This window comes from Nomia melanderi, chromosome 11, assembly GCF_051020985.1.
Source record: "Nomia melanderi isolate GNS246 chromosome 11, iyNomMela1, whole genome shotgun sequence".
Lineage (NCBI taxonomy): Eukaryota > Metazoa > Arthropoda > Insecta > Hymenoptera > Halictidae > Nomia > Nomia melanderi.
The window spans coordinates 4280870-4301542 of NC_135009.1; the positions used below are offsets into that span (position 1 = coordinate 4280870).

The window sequence follows — 20673 nt, forward strand, 5'->3', positions numbered from 1 at the left end:
TCGGATTTACTTTTAATATATTCATGTAATTATAAGTAGAACCTTGCACTCAATAAAAGCAAACTTGAAATTTGTTTAGTTTTACGACTATTAATACCAGACAGTAACACGGTCAATTTGCTCCATGTCCATTAGAGTACACGATCCAACACACGTTTTCTTAAGCTCACGCACGTATTAAACAATCCTTGAAAACCAGTTAACTGGGTTTGACGAGTATACATGTCATTTTAAAGCTTGAAACGATACTAATCTTTTCAACGATGAATTATTTATTTTTTCACATAAACATGTAATTCTTCTTTGGTTTGTTTATTTTTCGATTTCATTGCGAACAAAACGAGAGGTTTTTTAAACTAAAATCCACAGTTAACAGATTAACAAAGATTAATACAATTGAGTTTGCATTTCCTTCATTTGGTTTTAAGCACCAATAGAACAGAGTCTACTTTGCCATTCTTACAAGTTTAAAAGTACATACAAATATTTAATACTTTTAAAACTAATGGTGTTTAATCCGATGCTTATTAACCCCTTGCCTTATAATTTTGTTCACAACTGTATTTGTTAAAACTACTTTATCGTTAATAATTCAATAGAAACAGAAAAGAATTTGATGCATATTTTCTGTCTACGATTATTTCAAAGGTTGAAAATTGATAATAGATGAATAATATTTCATTTATACGAAAAAGTAAATAAATAACATTTAGATTTGTCTAATTCGGTTGAAAATTTTCATCGCGAGGCTGACTCAATATTATAGGAAAACGGATTCATATTTTTTCATTTGTTTTGATGAGTACTGCACGCTCCTGAAATTTGACAGTTCTTTTAAACATCCTGTATATAAACGGAGACAGAGATTACGATTCGCTCCGAACTCTTTTCTTGTTAGCTGGAAGCTTAAACTGCCTTAAATCCAACTGGGCATCGCGTCCACGAAATAAAACACTAATGAAACGGCAATTAAACGGCTTTCTTGGTTTGATGAAAGGACGCGAAATAGGACAATGGACTTTTGTGGTTTACACTATAACACGTTAATTGAGCTATGAGACTGAAATCCGTCCACGTCGGACAGAATGGATGCAGTGTAGCTTAGGTCTTAATGAAAGATCAACATTTCTTTAATAGCAGAAACCATGTACTACGAGATCACGTAGACTATTCAGGGGTAATTAAGACTGTTTAGATGGTTTTCAAGAAGCATGGAGTCCTTTTGTAGACTTCTAAGAACAAAGGTCCAAAGTTATGGAGGAAGATAGAAGTTGAGGAGTCCAAAAAGCAGTGCGTCTTAAACATCTAAGGTTAAAGATATGGATAGGGTTGAATATTCTTAAGTTTTAATGTCTGAAATAAAAATTCTAATCTTTTCCATAAAATAAGAAGAAATTATTGTCGTTTGTAATCTCAGCCATTGGTAGATCTCAAAACTTGTAGATAAAAAAATAACTTTCCTGAATGGTTTAAGATCATCAAATAATTTTTGCAACTCATAATTATTAGATTTTTTATATGGATCGATTAAATTTCAAAATAGTTTTTTATGAGTATGAGATTTGCACACCTAATCAGTTGATAACAGAATTCGAATGCCTAATAAGGTGTTTGAGAGTTTGTGTATCGATTTCACGTAACACAACTGTGGTACCTGTATATTACACGTGCAGTATTGTCTAATACATGTCCTTACACAAATATATGCAAAATATATTCATTATGCAAACTATGCAAAGTCTCTTCTAGAAAACTACATTTGCATGAACACCAGCAGTCTAATAATAATAGATTCATGTAAATACATACAATAAGTAAATAATGGTTATGTCTTATACAACAAAGTAATCTATCGTTACTTAAAAATTACTGAAATCGGAGAGAAAGTAGCTTTACTGCGATTTCCTCAAAATAATTTGCATTTTATTGATTCCTGATGAACAGAATACTTAGAAAATATTCCAATAAAAGTTTCGAATACCTTCCTAACGATAAGGAACTCCAGATCTACTACAACAGACAACAATGAGTAACAAGTTTAAAAAAATGTTTATAATATTAAAAATACACAAAAATTTATACAAAAGGTTCAAGTATATCCGTTCATTAAATAATGTTACATCTTTACAAATAAATTTGCAACGTTCACAAAAAGATTTTGAGTTCAAACAGTCTAACAAGTAAATATATCATAACATTGTTTCAATAAATTTATTAATGTTTCATAACTACATTAATAAATATTAGAAATCAGTACTGTATACGATTCATAATTCGAATAATGATAACTAGAAGGACATACGCGTAATGTCTACAGGCAGATGATTTATGATCTACTCATTAACACTTGTTCGTTTCTCTTAGTTTCCTTTTTAGTTATCGATTCACTCTTCATTGAACAATCACAAATGTATAAATATGTTATTAATTTAGCAATGTGTTAACACGTTTGCGTTACCACGTTATATCTTATTTATAAAATATATCGTTATATTTTATTAAGTCCAGCAAATCGATTTTATAAAAGGAAAATAAAATTCATCAATTCAATCTTTTATTTCCATTTAACCAAAGGTCTCTTTAAGACTTCCAAAAAAAAGTTTTTATTGCGGTTGAAAAAAAGCGTCCCATTTACCATATTTTTTCCTACATCACTACGCCTTTTTACTGTATGTACTTCAAATTGTACAGTATGTACAATTATAATAATGAATAAATATATAAATATCTAAAATATAGCTAAAAGAGTAGAAGCATTGCATAGGAGAGCAACTGTGCACAGTAAAATAATCAAATCAAAAATAAATAAAATTAATAAAAAATTAATTAGTTTTTGAAATTAATTAATTAATTCTTTGGTTTGCTTTGGTTTTTCATTATAATATACCTTAGGTGCATTCATTCTACGTTGGGCGAGTACACACTTCATTTTTCCATTTTATTGCGCAGAACACGAGAGATCTTTGAGACTAAATTGCACAATTAACAGGTTAAAGTTCCAAACGTTTTCGCAACGATCGTCTTCCCCAACGAAGCTGGCCAAGCGAAATTTATTCGAAACCCGTGTGTTTGACGCGACTCACGCTCGCTGCTATTCTGCATTGCGATTAGGTCGGTAACAACGAGGGTACAACGTCCGTCTTGTCACGGTAGTGCGGCGAGCGAGGCAACGCGGCGGTCAGTGTTGAACTATGAAACACCCCTGTCGGTCCGCGCCCTTTGGCGCAAGGAATTCACTTGGAATGGATAAAATCTCTTATAAAATCCCGCCTGGCGTGTCCCAAGGCATGCATACATGTATGAAAGTGGTTTCCTCTCTCGGCCAACAGGCGTACTCGTGAACATCAGAATGTGAGCATAGCTCCGGGCCGCGAGATACCACTTCAAATTGCTCGCGCGCCGCATCTCAAACGAGCCTGCGGGCTCCGTGAATCTCCGGGGAGTAAACGTTTTCGTTTCCTTCATTTGTGCGAAAATATATCCAGCTGCGGGATCTCTGGCTTTTACGCGGGCCGCAACTGTCCCTACGTGGAACAATTTTTCGGAGGAATTTTTCATGCTCCCGCTCGTCGAAACGATCCTTCGTCTTTCAACCCCCGCGCAACCCCTTGCAAGGAGCGGTTGCATTGTTTCACGCGGGATGAAGTCGGAGAAATGTTCCTGCCGAATTTCTGCCGGCATGCAAAACCTTTTCAAAGAACGTACGTATGCGAAACGTTCGCTGTTTATGTCGCCAGCAGAAGAATTCGGTCAGATTTTCGTGATAACGCGTGATTCGTACTCGTTACGATTCGACTGCGAAACTTTATGCAAATTCTAAAAGGGCAATATTGGTATCTATTTTGAATTTGAACGTTTGCATTGTATTTTGGAAATTGTAAAACTGTGAATATATTGTACAATGGTACGTAGTTTTCATAGAGATTTTTTTATCTAATTGTTGTTTTAACACCACAATAGTCGTTTATGGAAATATTGAATTGTTAATTTATATAATACTTGATATTAAATATTTAATATTTATATACGAATATTAAAATATTGTTATATACTGTTACAATATTATGTAATATTAATGGTAATATTATATTGTTCATCTACCTCTAATATTTTCTGAAAAATTTTGTATGCGTTATCCATGGAAGCAAAAGAATTTATTCATTGCTTGGGAATTAAAACCATAGTTATTTGAAATACCATATTTATTTAACGTTAATATTTCGAAATATGTTTAGTTAAGTAAAGAATATTAAAAATGAATTATTTAATTTAAGGATACTTTAAACATTTATTGTTTTTCCTCTCATTCTTTGGTCTATAATGCTTATGTAGTCATACGTAATTCATGTGATTTGCAATTATTTTTGTTACAATTGTATATTTATAAAGCTTTGTAATATCATAAATAGATGTGAATGTGCTGAAACCTGTGTCTGCAAAATTTAGTGGTTATTTAGTAGTCTTTTAAAGTGTTGTCCCACTTTCTCAGTCAACCCTTACGCGAAAAGTGGAGCATTTTGACCTGAAATTGAGTCAAGAATATTCTTCTCTTGAGTATAAATGCATTACAATCCACTTTCATTTCTTTTAACTTTTCCCTTGAGTTCTGATGACATTTTGAGCTAAGCGAAACAAGAAAATATCTATTTATTCCTAGCAATCAGCAAACAAGAATCTGTTTGAAACTTTCATAATATATTTATTACTATTGTCCATGCTAATATATTCCAGAAACCACATATTCTATTAATAAATTATTATTAATAAAGGTCAAAATTGTGTCTTATAATTTAATACGATTGAATTATATTAACCTCATATGTTACATATATTTTTATGTGAACTCAACTTACAATAAAGAAACGTTGCTGTATAGTATTGGAAATTTGAACACTGCGTTCTATGAAACAATAAAACTTTACACTTTTTCTCAAAGAAAAGAAATAAACTTGATGTACATTTATATAATTTACGAATGAATTTAACATAATCTAGACAATTTCAAATTTGACCTTTGTAATTTAAACTTTGACAAAATTGTGGCAAAAGTGCATTCACATTCTTGTAACACAAAAACAAAGTAATTCTTGGAAAACTGTTAAGTAGTATAATTTTGGAAATAATTATTCATTCCCATGAATCTTCTACTTCCTTAAACTAGATTTCATACTTTTCCTAATCATTAGAAAGATAATGTTACTTCAAATTACTGATTTATTGTTTTCTGTTATATATTTCAACAATGTTGTGCGTTGCAATATCCACTGCGCAACTCAAACACGTTATTATTCGCTTTACACGGTACTGCCGTTTTTATAAAAATCCACAATAAACACTCGCAAACATTCCACATCTTGAAAACAAACATTCATTCATACTTCAACTTAGAATAATTGTTGTTCATTACGTGCACCGAGGAAATTGAATACAATATACAGATAAAAATTCATAACAACTAAAAAATTTGTTTCTTGAATGATTTATTTTGATTACATTTCTGTCGTGAAAAGCATGAAAATTTTGTTAATTATGTCGAAAACAGTTATTAAATTAAACGCTCCATTACCGAAAATAACAAATACTCGTAACTTTTTAAAATTCGTATTATTATTCATATTTTAATTTCAGTTTTCACGCTAATAAATTAAATTCTTTATCAATGATCATTTCTAACAGCTAATTTTTATTCAAGAACATTTGTTGTGAGAATAAAAATGTAAAAATTCGAGGCTTCATTTAATGTCCGCATTACCCCGGGAATTAAAAGCAAGATAGTCATGGAATGGAAAGCAGACCGTGGATTTGGAAAATGCATTAATTACGAGAACGCACACGAATACCTTACTTTTAGAAGTAAAATATTTCCAGAGCATTTTATCCATTTTTAAACGTTTAACCCTATGTAAACCATTAAGAGAATCTACTGCTTGACCATTCACTGCACCTTAAATCTTTTCAAATCAAAATACAAATTTCTTGTTAAATGGAAGTATTTTTATTGATAAAGCTACTATTATATTTAAGTAAAAATATGTATAAAAGTGAAAATTTATTATTAATAGGGCACTTATCAAATAAACATTGGTTACGCCATTTTATAAGTTTTAATGAAAATGACAATTGCAGATGTTCGTATGTTTTAGGAGGTAGAAATTTATTTGCAGAAGAAACCAATGTTAAATTGAATTGAACTCCCGCAGAAAAAAGACATTTTTATATGGAACATATTAAATCCACAAATTGCAATTTCTATTAATTGAAAAATATTTGGAAATTTTCAAATTCCATCTATGTGTTTTGTTACCTAAGCTTTCAATACTAAATACTTACAAAATGAACTGGATTAAAACCATCAATTGTGTTTAATGAAATACTATAAACAATAATAACATTGAACACAATATGTTTTAACAAAGAAAATAATATTTTCTTGGCAATTATGCAGTACATAGAGGGATTGAGAAAAAATTTTGCAATTTTTAATTAATAATATTAATAATATTTAGTTGCTAATTTTCGAATATATATGTTGACCTAAGAACGTTACCTATTTGAAACAACATCGTTTTCTCAAGAAAATTAAGAAATGAATAAAAAATATGAAATACGATATTTTACGTTACAATGGATATAAATTTCAGAGTTCTGTCAACTCTTGTTTCTTATAATTTAATACCGAAAATTCTGAATCTCCATAAAAATCTGGAAATTAATTTACTATTTATGACAGAATGGTTAATCTTCTTATATTCAATGTCAAATATTTCTTATATTCAATATCAAATCTCGTATTATAGGTCATTAAAATCGTCTGAACATCCGCTATTCCAGCAGAGATAAAATGTATAGTGCATCGTATAAACCTTAATTGCGAGAGGAATTCCGACCTAACCTAGTCTTGCTTGTGTACAGAGTAAAATTTTAATATTTTCCTCGAGTCAAGTATTCTATCCACATGACGTTAAACAAATGGGATCACTTAAATTGTATTTTTAATATCCACATTTAAATTACTAATGTTTTGAACCTATCTTATAATATCGAATGAGATTCCAGCTGAAGATTACAAATTAAATTTAACCCCTTGCCCTGAGATTTATTTTTTAACTGTGATGGTAGAAGAATAATATTTAATTCGAATTTAAAGGGATTGAGCAATATTTATGTTGGTTAAAATCTATGTAAAATGTTCATCGCATGTTTCACACGTTATTATAAAGCAAGAGGTTAATAAATAAAAACACCACTCACCTGTTAACAACAAATAAACTTTAGAACTAGCACAAATACTCTCAATAAACATACTCTCCCAGCAAAGCATCAAGGGCAAAGTAAAGAACAAATGTTTTCAAGCCAAGTTCCATTCAATCAAATAATTTCACAGAAACAGATGTTCAATGAAAATTGTCATTTTCAGACAGTAGATAGATATCTGCTACAATCAAAATTCATCCCCCCCCCCCCCCCACTCGAAAAAGGCATGAATACATAAAACAATCGAGCACGTTTTATCGACAGAAAATGGAAATTGTTGGAAACATCACTGTTATTTCATAATTAAAGCGAACATTGCGCAACAGTTCTCTTTATGCTCCAGTAAAAGGTAAAATTGCTTCGAAACGCGATGCATGCTATCTTCCCATTGCAGCGCACGGATCATCGTTGAAATGCAATATCGCTTAAAACGGACGTTGTAAACATTGCGTTTCTTCTGTCCGTCCCCGTATAATCATAAAACATTTCATCATTCCCTCTGTTGTTTTCAGGCAATTCTCGGCGCGCCCTATTATTCTTCCGCGTATAATTTAAACATGTTATCGCCATTGCTCCCCGAATGAGCTCGCGGAGTACCATCGAAGCGAATGAAAAGGACCGCGGCTGAATTCGAATGCGTTTCCCAAAAACGATCTGTTGTAACGAAGTGAACACGCCGCTTTAATCTCGCGAACGCAATACAGGGTTACGGGATCACGATCCTCATTATTGACGAGTAAACAGCAAAATATACGATCCCTGTGGACCGCATCAAATATTCTCAATTAACGAGCGGCGAGGATTCGAAAGTGACGCCTTTTTATTAGACTTCTGCGTAAGTTCTGTCCGTTTTAATGTATCGCCTGCAAATTCGATTTTTCAAAATATTTCATGTTTTCGGTTATTTAAAGCCGTGTATTGACAGTTTCCCACCTTTGCTTGAGATATTCTTCAACGTTTCAAGTAACACTTATTCTTGTAGCAAAGATAAGTAGAAACAGTTATTAATTATTTCACATCGCAATCTTTGCATTACACTATTATCACTTCACTTACGTTATTAAGCATTCTTATTCAACAACAGTGACCCTGCATATTATATTTCAAGGCTTCACTTTTCTTATTTCTCAATTATTTATATTTTAAAAGCGTTAAATAATCTAAATAATTTGAAAAATAAATAGATTTACTGCAATACTATAATCAGTATATCGAAAGACCGATGAGAAATCTATTGTTACAATTTTTATAAGAATTACATATTAACTTATTTGATTTTTCCTGGACTGTATCACCGGAGCACATATAGGTGCGCTACCTTTTGGCGCATTATAACTAGAGCGCATATGAACAAAAACACGAACAGTTACACTATGTTTATCATTACCATAAAGATTTACTGGTCAACATTTTCCAATATTAATTGAAACAACTTCATCAAAGAAAGTATATTTATGTGTGCATTAACTTCATTGCGCTAAATAAAATTATGAATTCTTTCTTTATGCCACTCTGTTTTTAATTTTCTATACGTTTTGAACCATTTTTATTTTTATGCAATAAAAAACATTTTTGATAATAAGGACCAATTTTTCACTTTTCCGTATGACGCAAATAGGTAATCATTTTAAATGTTCGATTGTTCTAACGTTAAAGATTTCTAGAAGCGAAAAAAGGGTCGGATTGTTTATACGAACGAGTGGCGGATAGAACTTATGCAGCAATCTAATATTTTCCTCGCAAAATTGTCACTCACGAAGGGAGAAGAAAAATAGATCGGAACTTACCGGTGAATTATCGGACGCAACCAATTCGTTTCCCGTTGCTCTTTCGCCGAGAGTTCGGAAAGGTGAAGCTGAAGCAGGGAACAGAGAAAAAAAATGGTCAGTAAAGATTCATTCGTTTCGAAATGCGTTTTGCGCGATCGTTACGTCGGTGTCATGCGGCGCTGAATCTCGAAGTATTTATGAGCAAATAAAAATTGGAGCGCTAGTTTAAAATATGGTACAATATTTTCCAGAAGAAACGAATAAAATAGTTTCAGATAACAATTGAATTTTTCATTATCAACCGAATAAACCAGTGTTTCGTTGTTAGAGCGATTTTTAACAAATTCGAATATTTTTTTAGGAAACAATAAATGGTTTATTCAACAAGTAGGTTCACGTAATAGTTGAAAAACCGTACGCAGAGTTACGCTTTTGTCAAAATATTTTATTATTTTGCTAAAAAAATGAAATAATGATATATTTATGTTTGTAATTCAAATAAATTGTCTTTAATTAATATTTTAATACAGTTTAGGTATCCGTTAAATCTGAATCGATTAAATTCTGACTTACATGAAATTTTTGGCTCTAATTTTCTTCTCGATATTCATTAGGTAAGTACTTTTAAAGTTTAATTGCACTTCTTAACTTTTAGTGCAGAAATGTTTCCCAGTGGAATTATTTATTATTAGCCCTATAGAGGTAAATTTTGCACCCACTATTTAAATACTATAAAAAAAGAAAGGTGTATAATTATTTAATCCTTTATTTACATAATTAAATTACTCATTTATAAATTTAAATTCCGAATATGTAATGTTGATACTAATTGTCTCATATACATAAAGTTGATTATAGCATTTACATCGCTTTTTTGTGATTTGTCAATTATACCATGCAACAAATTGGCACCTGACGTTAATTACATCTTCAGAATTGCGGAAAACTAATTAAGCTAAACGACATTCATTTCTTTGTGCGTCCCGCTGATGTCACCGAGCAGGTATGTAAACAGCCGTGTTATATACATATTGACATCATTGCAATGTATTCGGCACATGAGACATCGTGGCTCGAACTTGCTGTAATTAATTAGTGTAGCAATTATAACGCGTAATGATGCCACGCGAACAAATTCGTATACGCGACGGATGTCCAATTGGAGTCTCACGATTCTGATAGTAATACGGATGATGCTTCTGGTAACAGATTTCTCTAGTCTTTGGTACATTTATTTATACGTAATAGATATACACTACGTACTAAAAGTTTAGACGCGCCTAATAGAATACCTTTAAAATACCTTAAAAAATTACGATTAGCACTAAAACCATTCATATGTACAACTACGGGGAAGAATTTTTAGCCAAAATATGAAAAAGGACCATATTAAAAATTTAGACGCACTTGCTTTTTCTGTTGTTTACAACTTCATATTATAAACTAATGGTTATATTTATTATAGGAATAAATTTCGTAAAGTAATAAAAGAGTCAGCATGAAGATAACCATAAAATTGCTTCCTAGGAAACGAAAACGGAAGAGAAGTAAATAAAATACGATTAACTAACAAAAACTTAGAGATTGACGTGTGTAATTATTTGTTCCTTATTATTTACTGTTATTGTTAGTGTATTGTTAGATCTATTAGTACTGCTATTGTTATTACTGTTATCTACGACTGTTATTATTGTTACTGTGCATATTGGTTGCTATCGCGATGACGAGAAACTCAAATAAATTGACTGACTTTTAGAAAAGCCAAATAATGACACTTTTCTCAGTAAGAAAATGTAAAAGGGAAAGGGACTTCAAAGCGATCGGATCACGTTATTCAAAATGTTTTGTCGAATCCAGAAACGTATGGCAAGACGCTAAAAGCGATTGATTATTAAAGAGTCTTCAAACTCTACGGCAAGTATAAATAAAATTAATGATACTTTGGGCAAGAACATCTTAAGTTTTGATACGCATTCTGAATCATTTTGTCCCTTTACAGCTCAATTTTTACGGGCATTTCGTAGTCGTTAAAAGTTTTGTTCAACTTCATTCTCCCTCTTTAGGGTTAAATGCATTAAAAATAACAATTTCGAAAGTTCTCAACCAGAAGTCCAATATTGTCCTTACAGTAGTGGTGAATTGTTCAAATTTGAAGCAGGATCATAAGAATTGTCCCCTTGTTTTCGCGAAGAATCATATAACGTGGACTTCCGAATGGGACAATGTAATATTACAAGATACACTTTCCATTTGAGTAAAAAGTGTATAGACGTACGTACGTTTTAGGTAATTTGGAGTGACAAAAAAAAATTTAATCTCGACAGACCAGATGGATTCAGTTCATACTGACAGAATTTGAGAAAGGACCCGAACTATTTTCCGAAACGAAATTTTGGAAGACTTTCTTGTATGATTTGAACTGGCTTTAGTACGTTCGGTACCACAATCGCGTTCGTCCCATTAAAAATGAACATCATTGGATACCAGACTGTTCTTAAGGACAATTTCCTGCCTTATATTTGCCGTTTTCCAAGCATTAAATTCACATTTCAGCAAGATATGCTTCTATACACACGAGTAGAAGCATAAAGAAGTGGCTTCAAGAGCAAAGTTTGAATATTATGAATTGGCCGTCTCGTTCACCGGATTTAAATCCAATAAAAATATTTTTGGGAAATTCTCGTTCGAGATATTTCTTCAGATTGTCGTCAATACAATTCTGTTGATGAGCTTAAAAATCGCTTTTGGCAGCATGGGCGAGAATCTAGCTTGAAACAATAAAAAATTTAATTTCGTGTATGTCAAATCAAATTTTTTTAACCGTGCAGGGTTCCAGTGGCTATACAAAATATTAATTATATATTTTTTCTCCGTTTTGTAAAATTAATAAATTTTTATTAAGGCGTCTAAACTTTTAAAACGTAATGTATATCGTTTATTTGATATATATTGTACATTATATATATAAATTAGGTCGATATCGTCTGGTGTTAATAAGGATAATGTATTTAACAATAAATATAGGGTTAATTAGAGACGAATAAAATGTATAAAACTCCCCTAATACAGACCAATTTAAACACCAAACAAATATTTGCGTGTTTTTCTCAATAAAATTTTGATTAAAATAAAAGTAAAATAAAAATGTGATTAAGTATGTATATGTACCTCTGAAGTTTTACTTTCTCATTATTTGACTTTGCAATAACATGTCCAATATTCTTTCTCTTATTTACAGAATTTATTATTCCATCAACCATTACATAATTTCGTAACAAAATTTTAAACAAGCCTTAAATTATTTAAAAAACGCTAAGAGCTTGATACAGTCTCGATCAAAGATTATTATTGCTCCTTTTTTAAATTTCTAAATTTTAAGAACCATTACTATGAGTCACGTAAGAAAGTAAACATTTCTATGAGTCACGTAAGAAAGTAAATGAGTTTTTGCCCCACATCTCGTCATAAATCAGCAGTGCGTCATGTACGCTGTAAATCCAATCTCGAAAGGGTACTATAATATTTATTGAGTACGAATCGACATTTTATTGGAAGGATTTCCATCGTTACTGCGAAATCAGCAGAAAATAATGATGCCGAAGATGCGCGGGAGTAGGTCAGAGTGGCTGAACCACTATCAAAAGTGCCGCCCCTTAAGTTTTTTAATATCGAAGAGAGTTGTTTGCATTCTCCATTCTCCAATTTCAATAAAAGTTATCCGGTTGTTAATCTTCGAAACTTGCGAATGCATATTTTGACCAGTTTATCAAATCCGTGAGAAACAAGAGCACGGAAAATATGAACCAACCAATCTACAGTTTAATTAGAAAGCATTAATATGGATAAACTCTGGTAGCACAACCCTAGGGATTTGCATATTGGCCAGTTGCCGATGGAGACACCTTCAGATTGTCAGCCGTTTTCTCTTCCTTTTCGACAACCCCAGGATTTGGTTTAAGACCCCAAGGATTATGGACCAGGAACCACGGATTCCGAGACAGACACACAACTACCCGACAAGAACATTGGAAAGAATGTTTCACTCAAAAATACTATTGAATAATATGTGAAAATAAAAAAGAAATGTTGTTCCATTTCCAAATCAACACCTAATCAATGAATGTTTGGGTAACGAGGCGAGGAAATTAAAGTAATAGGAACAGGAATAGTGTTTATTAACTCCTTGCCTTACAATACCGTGTCAGGCTCATGGTGAAGATTTTAAACATAATTTAACAAACATAAATAGTTTGTGGTATTATTCATTTGGGCGAATGAATAGCTCGTATATCGATTCTGATCGAAACAGTTATGAGAATCAACAAAGTGTAAGTGTTATTCTACGATTCTGTATCGATTATATATTCTGTAACTGCCATTTTCGGTTGTGTATAGATTGTGGTTCCGTTTCTATTGTATTCCGTAACTATTGTATCTAATAACCAATATAGACCCGAAAACACCCGTTATGGACCCAATACAATATTGGTTTTAAAAAGTCAAAACCAAAACCAATTTAAATTAGAACGATAGCCTTCATAACGGTTGTGGATATTTTTGTCACTTCCCGTATGTGCCTGCCGTAGTCATCGAAACTGAGATCATAACTATTTTCAGTCACTAATGTCAAGATATAGTATTATAAAGATTAATTTCGATTACTGATCATTCGTGGCAATTGTCAGACGCAATAGAAACAATTCATCGATCTCCTCTATGCAAATTGCAGGCTTCCCAGAGGAACAACCATCTCGGGGAAACTTAATGTGCTTCTATACATAGCTCAATATACTAAAGTTATTATGTATAGATATAGCAAAATTACCATGCAAGATGAGTCTCAAAAGAGTTAACCTTTAAATATGAACATGAACTTAACCTTTAGGTATGAAAGTCTAAAAATTACCAATTAACATTGAATATTCGTTTGTAACAACTGATAAAAAAATGTATTGTATTTATTTGTTTTTACGTATTCAAATATCTCTACAAAGCAATAGTATGAACTACACGAAAATTTCACTGATTTCAAAATTCACAATATTTTATATAAAGGTCTGCGAGACCACATGACCATACTTACAGATTAAACTGCTAATAACGTTTGTAAAGAAAGTAGTTATTGCAACTATTAACAGTAGGTTTACGAACATTTATTGAAGAATTTATTCTACTGTTTCGAAAAAAATTGATGTTCGTTAATTTCGATTTTAGAAATTAGAGGTTTGAAAACAGACGATTAAAATACATATTTGTGGAATTGCACCGATCAAAATTGATGGAAACATTTACCAAATAATGCTTACAAAATTCAATGTACATCAAATTGATTCACTCTATATACCTAATGTTGAGGTCAATGTATCCATCGAGGAATTTGCAAGTATAAATCCTTCTCGGCATGTTATGTTAAATTTATTTATATAAATATTATTTATATCATACAAAAGAAAAAAATGTGGTGAAAATATAATGAACCAAAACTTCATTAAACAGTTACCACTAAAGGAGAATTTTAAGACAAATTTATATCAACATTCAAAAAATGGAAGCTTCATTAGTGATGGAAATAGCAAAATCAACAATTCATAGACCAATGACATCAATATCTCAATTTGAATATAAGCAAATGAAAAAACAGACACCTCTAAACCAGATAAATAAGTTAAAACAGATTAAATAAGCCTGATTGCATATGACATAACAGACTGAGTGGAAAAACATCGTTTGGAGCGATGAAAAAAAGCTAAATCTGTTTAGTCTGGAAAGCTGGAGAGGTTACTCGCACGATATTCATAAAGAAACACTTTAATTTTCAAAATGTGAAAAGGTAATAAAAATATGATGGTTTAAAATGTATTCTATTCATACTTTAAAACAAGTACTGATTATTATTGGAGGTGTGTATTAAAAGCGAGTGGGAATGCGTGGCTGGGTGATAGTGGAGAGAGACATTTTGGTGCGTGATGTACGAGCAAGACTTTTGAGCGAGACGTTAGTGAGAGACTTTTGGGGCGAAACTCTGCGTAATCGGCGAGTGAGCGTGTAGTACTCTAAGATCTTGCGACTTGTAAGGGAATATCCTACGAGATTGAGGACTCGTACGGGATAATTCCTACATTATTTTGCTGCGAATGTAAACTAGAATCTAATAGAATGTATTTGAAAATAATTTTTTATCATTTCTAAAACAATTTAAGATAAATTGCACTTCTTCAAAAATCAATACTAAATTTTAAGTGAAAAATAATATTCAAAATAAAAGATAAAATGTTAAAATGTAAAAATTTAAAATCAGTTTGATAACTATTTCAGTTAATATTTCATTCTCAAAATTCACAAATCCTTCGTAGTAAAAAGTGCATAACAGGAAATAGTTTTATAAACCTATCTTCAATTTCTTGGTAGACATTCCAGCATTCTCAGTTAAATCGAATAAATAATTAACTGTATACAAAAATAATACACTTAAACCAATTATATTATAGTGTGGTTACTATTATTATAGATAATGAAAAGGTGGATCTTCAGTAATCGAGAACTAGGAATAAATATATGTATTTAATGACATATGGAAACAACACGGACAACACGTAAAAAGTACAACTCAATGTCACGGAGGGCAACACACGACTCTTCCCTCGCCACTCTCTTACCACTCTTTTAGAGACATTCTCTCCCAAAAATCATTCTCTCCCCCACAAGCATTCTTCTTACTCGCACTCATCATAAACACTCAGATGCACCCCTGGAAAGCTGGCCCTGCAGTCTTGGGTCCGTGACGTTGTGCAGGCCACTTTCCCTCGATCGTTTTACAGCCTGTCCTTCACTCACACTCATTCTTACATTCACTCTTCTTAAAAATACCTTAACCTACACTAAAAATTCTAGATACTACAATATACTTCCATAATTGCCATATAATGAATTATTCCACTTTAAACTACATATACTTGTAACACATACAAATACGTATACAGAATTATGAAAAATTAAAAAGCTGTATCCCGAACGTTTCATTAAATTAAGACCAATATACCAAACAGTAAACATACGTTATATACATAATCTGAATAATATTATAAATACATACACCCTATTATTTTATCACGCTGATATTTTATTTTCTTATAGAGATATTTAAAAGACATCTTTCTGCTAATTTTTTTATCAACACGTTGTATCATATAAACAACAAAAAATATATTCTCGTTGAATGTACGTTAAATAATAACGCGCCTTGCATTCGATTAATTTCGGTCTTAATCTGTTTGAAGATTGTACTTCCCAAGAAATCCGCCAGCATCATTTGTTTTCCTTCAAAGTCACGCGGTACGATATTTCCGAGGCGATCAAAATTACACTTATTAAACCGCACAGACGCAGCGAGCACCTGAGACTCCAACCAATCCAATATCTCAAGAAAATCGATCGTTCCAGATCTCCCGATGAACCGTACCTTCAGGTACAGTTCCAGTCACAGCCAGGTGACGTCTAATTGATCCCGAGGGAACGAAGTCCAGGCTCCGTAGACGCATCTAGGCTACGATCTACGTAGCCAATTAACTAAGTCGTCGAACTGTGCCGTAAATACGTACAAATGGACCGTCCCCGATTGAACGTCAAATTCAGGATAAACGACCCGTCAGAATTTGTTCCCTTCCTTCGGAGTCTATCACTACGGACGACAATCTAAGCGATTGGAAAACCTCCCGGCGATATACTGTTCGAAATATGGAATGAGAATGGAGAACTGCTTTTCTTTGCGACGAAAAAATATCTCCGACTTCTGATCGTTAACCTTCTGTCTACTATAAGTGTTAGAAATTCAAAACCACGAGCAGCGGCGATTTCCAGAAGATCCTTTAACCCCTTGGCTTATAATAATGTGTCAAACTCGCGATGAAAACTTTAAATTGAATTTGACAAATCTAAATGCCATATATTTATTTTCAACATAAATTAAATATTACTTGTCTATTATGAATCGTTAACAGATATAGCATACAGAAACTTAAAGAATCAGATGTCTATACAGTCCACTGTAATTTTAATAGATAAGCAAGTTAGTCGTAGTTTACAATACTGCATTATAGTGGCTTTCGTGTGTATCATCTTTTTGAACGGTATGCCACTATAGCGACTCAATTTTTTTCCCTGGCATTGATAGCTGTGCACATTATAGTCTTGTCTATCGTAATTACACTGTGAAAAATTCGTTAATCATTTACAACACTGATTCCTCACCGATTTGGATGTCCTTGAAATATGTTGTGAAAGACTTGATTCTAAATAACTTTTTCCTATACATGTTACCGCCGCTCAGTCTTAGTTTTCTAGATATTTGTAAAAATATGTTCGGGAGTTTCTTATTACTCTATACGTAATGTATTACGTAATGAGTATTGGTTAAAAAGTTATGAAGCAAATACTAATACCAATCTCTATTATCTAAATGAAGTTCAAGCACACAGATTATAAGAAACACAATCTCAATAAATGAGAATGAAGACGAACAGTTTTAGTGCAATGCGAAACTTTAACGCTTAAAGTTGACAGGTCGTGAAGTTATAAGAATTTTATATAAAATTTTTTAAATGAATGTTATACAAATTTTATCTGTTTTTATGTGTCGTTTACATTTTGTACAATTTCTCATTCTCGAATTTTCCATAAATGGATGAAAATCCGCAGTCCGATAGTCAATGATGCAGATTATTAGTAAACGGTTTTTATTCTGGACGCAAAAGAAGTGTTTTACATCAATACCGTGTACGTATAAACAAATACAAAACAAAGAGTGAAAAAGACTGATTCTTTATATATTTTTGCAATAACAGTTTTGTGAAATTTTCCAGAATCTACCGTCAATACAATATCATGTAATTTACAAGATTAAGAAGTTATGGAGTGGTAAGTATTAATAATTACATTTTTATCGCTTCTACTCAGAAATTTATTAGCTTATTTTGACTATCTTTAAAGCAGCACTTTTTTAAATAGTAACGCATTCTTGAACTTGTAAATGTTAATTTTTTCTCTGAAATATTAATATTCTGACAAAAAGGACAGTCAACATATTTGGCAATATCAATATTCAACACGTTCGCTAACAGCGTCACATATTTGTGCACCCGCAATACTATACTTCACAAAAAGAAAATGAAACTAAACCTATAGCTATTGTTATTTAAAGTTGTAAGATACGGTATTGTATTTAGGAACTCAATGACTTGGTTGGATTCAATAAAATAATACAATTGAGAAGATCGCAATCGAAACAAACGTTGGTGGTAAACGTGTTAATGAAAGGTATATTTCAATAGTAAAAATTATGTAATTAATGAGAGATAATTAAAGATAAGAGAAAATGCAGAATTTACCAATCGTCGAGAGTACTCTTGAGCTTTGACCGCTCCACACGTTGATAGTTGGGAACTACGGAAACCGCAGAAATTTTCCCAGCGAAAAAAAGATAGTATATGATTTTTTTATGAAAGAAATCTCCTTCTCGTTCTGATGTAATGAGTGATAGAAATTATTACTATCCAACTACTTATCTTTAAGTGATTTGTAAAAACGTAGAAGTGGTTTTGTCGAAACACTTAGCATAAAAAGTTAGTTTAATTTTGATTTAAAATCTTATTATAATATTTGCGTATATGAAATGTTATGTTTGACGCATAATGCGTTTCAATTCAGTGTATGGAATTCAGGAATAATTGAAATAGTGACCAGCATAACGCACAGCAAACTCTATTGTAATCTATACCTAATTCGGTCATAATTCAACGTAAAACCAAGCTTAACTTAGCCCTAATGTCTGCTGTGAATTAGTAGAATCATATTTCATGTATGTAGAACCATTGCAAATATGATCTTATATGACTTAGGTAGAATTGAATTATAACACAGTGCCAGATTAAAGCAGGCGGAATGCTGATTTCTCAAATAAAATTTTAATTAGATGTAATTCCTTCAAAATATCTTATATTTCACAATTACCGTAATCATTTTATATTTACAGAAGATAACAATTGTAAAACTGAAACTTCTTTCAAATATAGTTTTCACAGTCGCATCAAAATCAATTTTCGTTGATAGAATTTCGAGGCATAGTTTTCAAGAAAATAGTTGACACGTAGTTTTTCTTATTGGCCAGCATCTATTTTGAACGAATGAAAACACCCCTCAAAGTTGTAGGTTAAAGGTATGTTTTACAATATCTCTGAAACTAGGAAATGGAGAAAAAAAATTATTTTTTAAAATGGTTCGCCTCAGATTTAACAATTTAGATTTCTTTTTTGCGCCCCCTAGTTTCAGAAATATTGCAAAAAATATATTTTTAACCCTCAACATTGAAAGGTATTTTCACTCTGGATGTTGTTCACTTTTTCAAAACAGATGTTGGTCAATAAGAAAAAATACGTGTCAAATATTTTCATGAGAACTATGTCTCTATGAAACGATTTCCTTGTCAGTTCAATAATTACCAATGTTCACCAACGTCCAATTTCCAAAAACCAAAAAACGAACAAATTTCTCAACACGGCTCGCACTCCATCAAATTCCAAACAAAAAGGAAACCTCATTAAACTCTATCAAAACCAGCATTATACCGAACTTCAAAATAATCGGGTATAAATGCGTGAATTTCGTATTCCAATTATCAGGTCTCTCGGGGCGCTCCCGATCATTCCGAACAAAGTTCTCGGCGAAACCGCATGGTATTACCATCAAAGGCGAACTTTATTTCCGCGCTTATAATTAAGTACGAATCAATCATTCGAATGCTGTTTACCCGCACTGGTCGCAATATGAATCCAATCCTCGTAACGCAATATATTTAGAGATCCTCAGCCACGTTGTTCACGAGAAGAGCCCTAAAAGGAATACGGGTCGCATTGGTCAGCTTTCATCTTTTCTCATATCACTTTTGATACTAATTTGTTATTCGTCAAAACGAGTACACATAACCAATCAAAACCATAAACAAAATCCCTAGCGAGAGACCCGTCTTACCCCTGTGTCGTGGTGTTACATTGGCGTGCGGTAATGACACAGGACGGAAGCGAGACTCGAGTGGAAGAGTCCTTTTGCCTCCCTGATTCCCGCCACGAGGAATAATTTCTTATTTCTATCTCACTTTGTCATATTCTGTTTCATTTGCGATCTTCGTTTACGCGAATCAGCCAATAACAGAAGTGAACGAAACCGAGGCGTCAACGTTCATCGCGAGTATACATGTTCCCTTGCCGCACTTTCCCCTTCAATTCGAGGGGCCAGTTACTAAACGTCGTTGCAGGCCAGTATGTACTTTGGGTCTCGATTTCGCTCGCAATCAGCTGAAGCCAAGACCGACAATGCCGGTCCTATTCCGGCTGTCCATTTCGAAAGTTAAAGAAACTGCGAGCACTCCAGCGATCTTGGTTATCGGCGGACATTGAACTATCAAAAACATCGTACCGGCCTTAATGTTACGCTCACCGAGACTCGGGCTGATAAAAGAGCACGATAACAGGGTAAAGAAACAGTGAAACGCGGAACGAGACCGGCGGAAGCTCGCGATTGCTCCTGGAATCGATATGACACCGAGGGATGCTTCGGATTTATCGAAAGAACCGGCCGTGAAGTCAAGCGGACCGATAAC

General features: G+C 32.6%; 1 protein-coding gene across 5 annotated transcripts in view; it reads right to left on the reverse strand.

Annotated features, from left to right (window-relative positions):
* LOC116435180 (cysteine-rich secretory protein 2) overlaps positions 1 to 20673 on the reverse strand; it is a 218779-nt gene that overhangs the window by 124304 nt on the left and 73802 nt on the right. For 3 of the 5 annotated variants that reach the window (XR_004236705.2, XM_031994485.2, XM_031994488.2), the window contains one exon: positions 9042 to 9109. The exons of the other annotated variants lie outside the window; for them this stretch is intronic. The gene's annotated coding sequence lies outside the window, so the exon portion shown is untranslated. The remainder of the gene's footprint in view (positions 1 to 9041; positions 9110 to 20673) is intronic. 5 annotated transcript variants of the gene reach the window in all.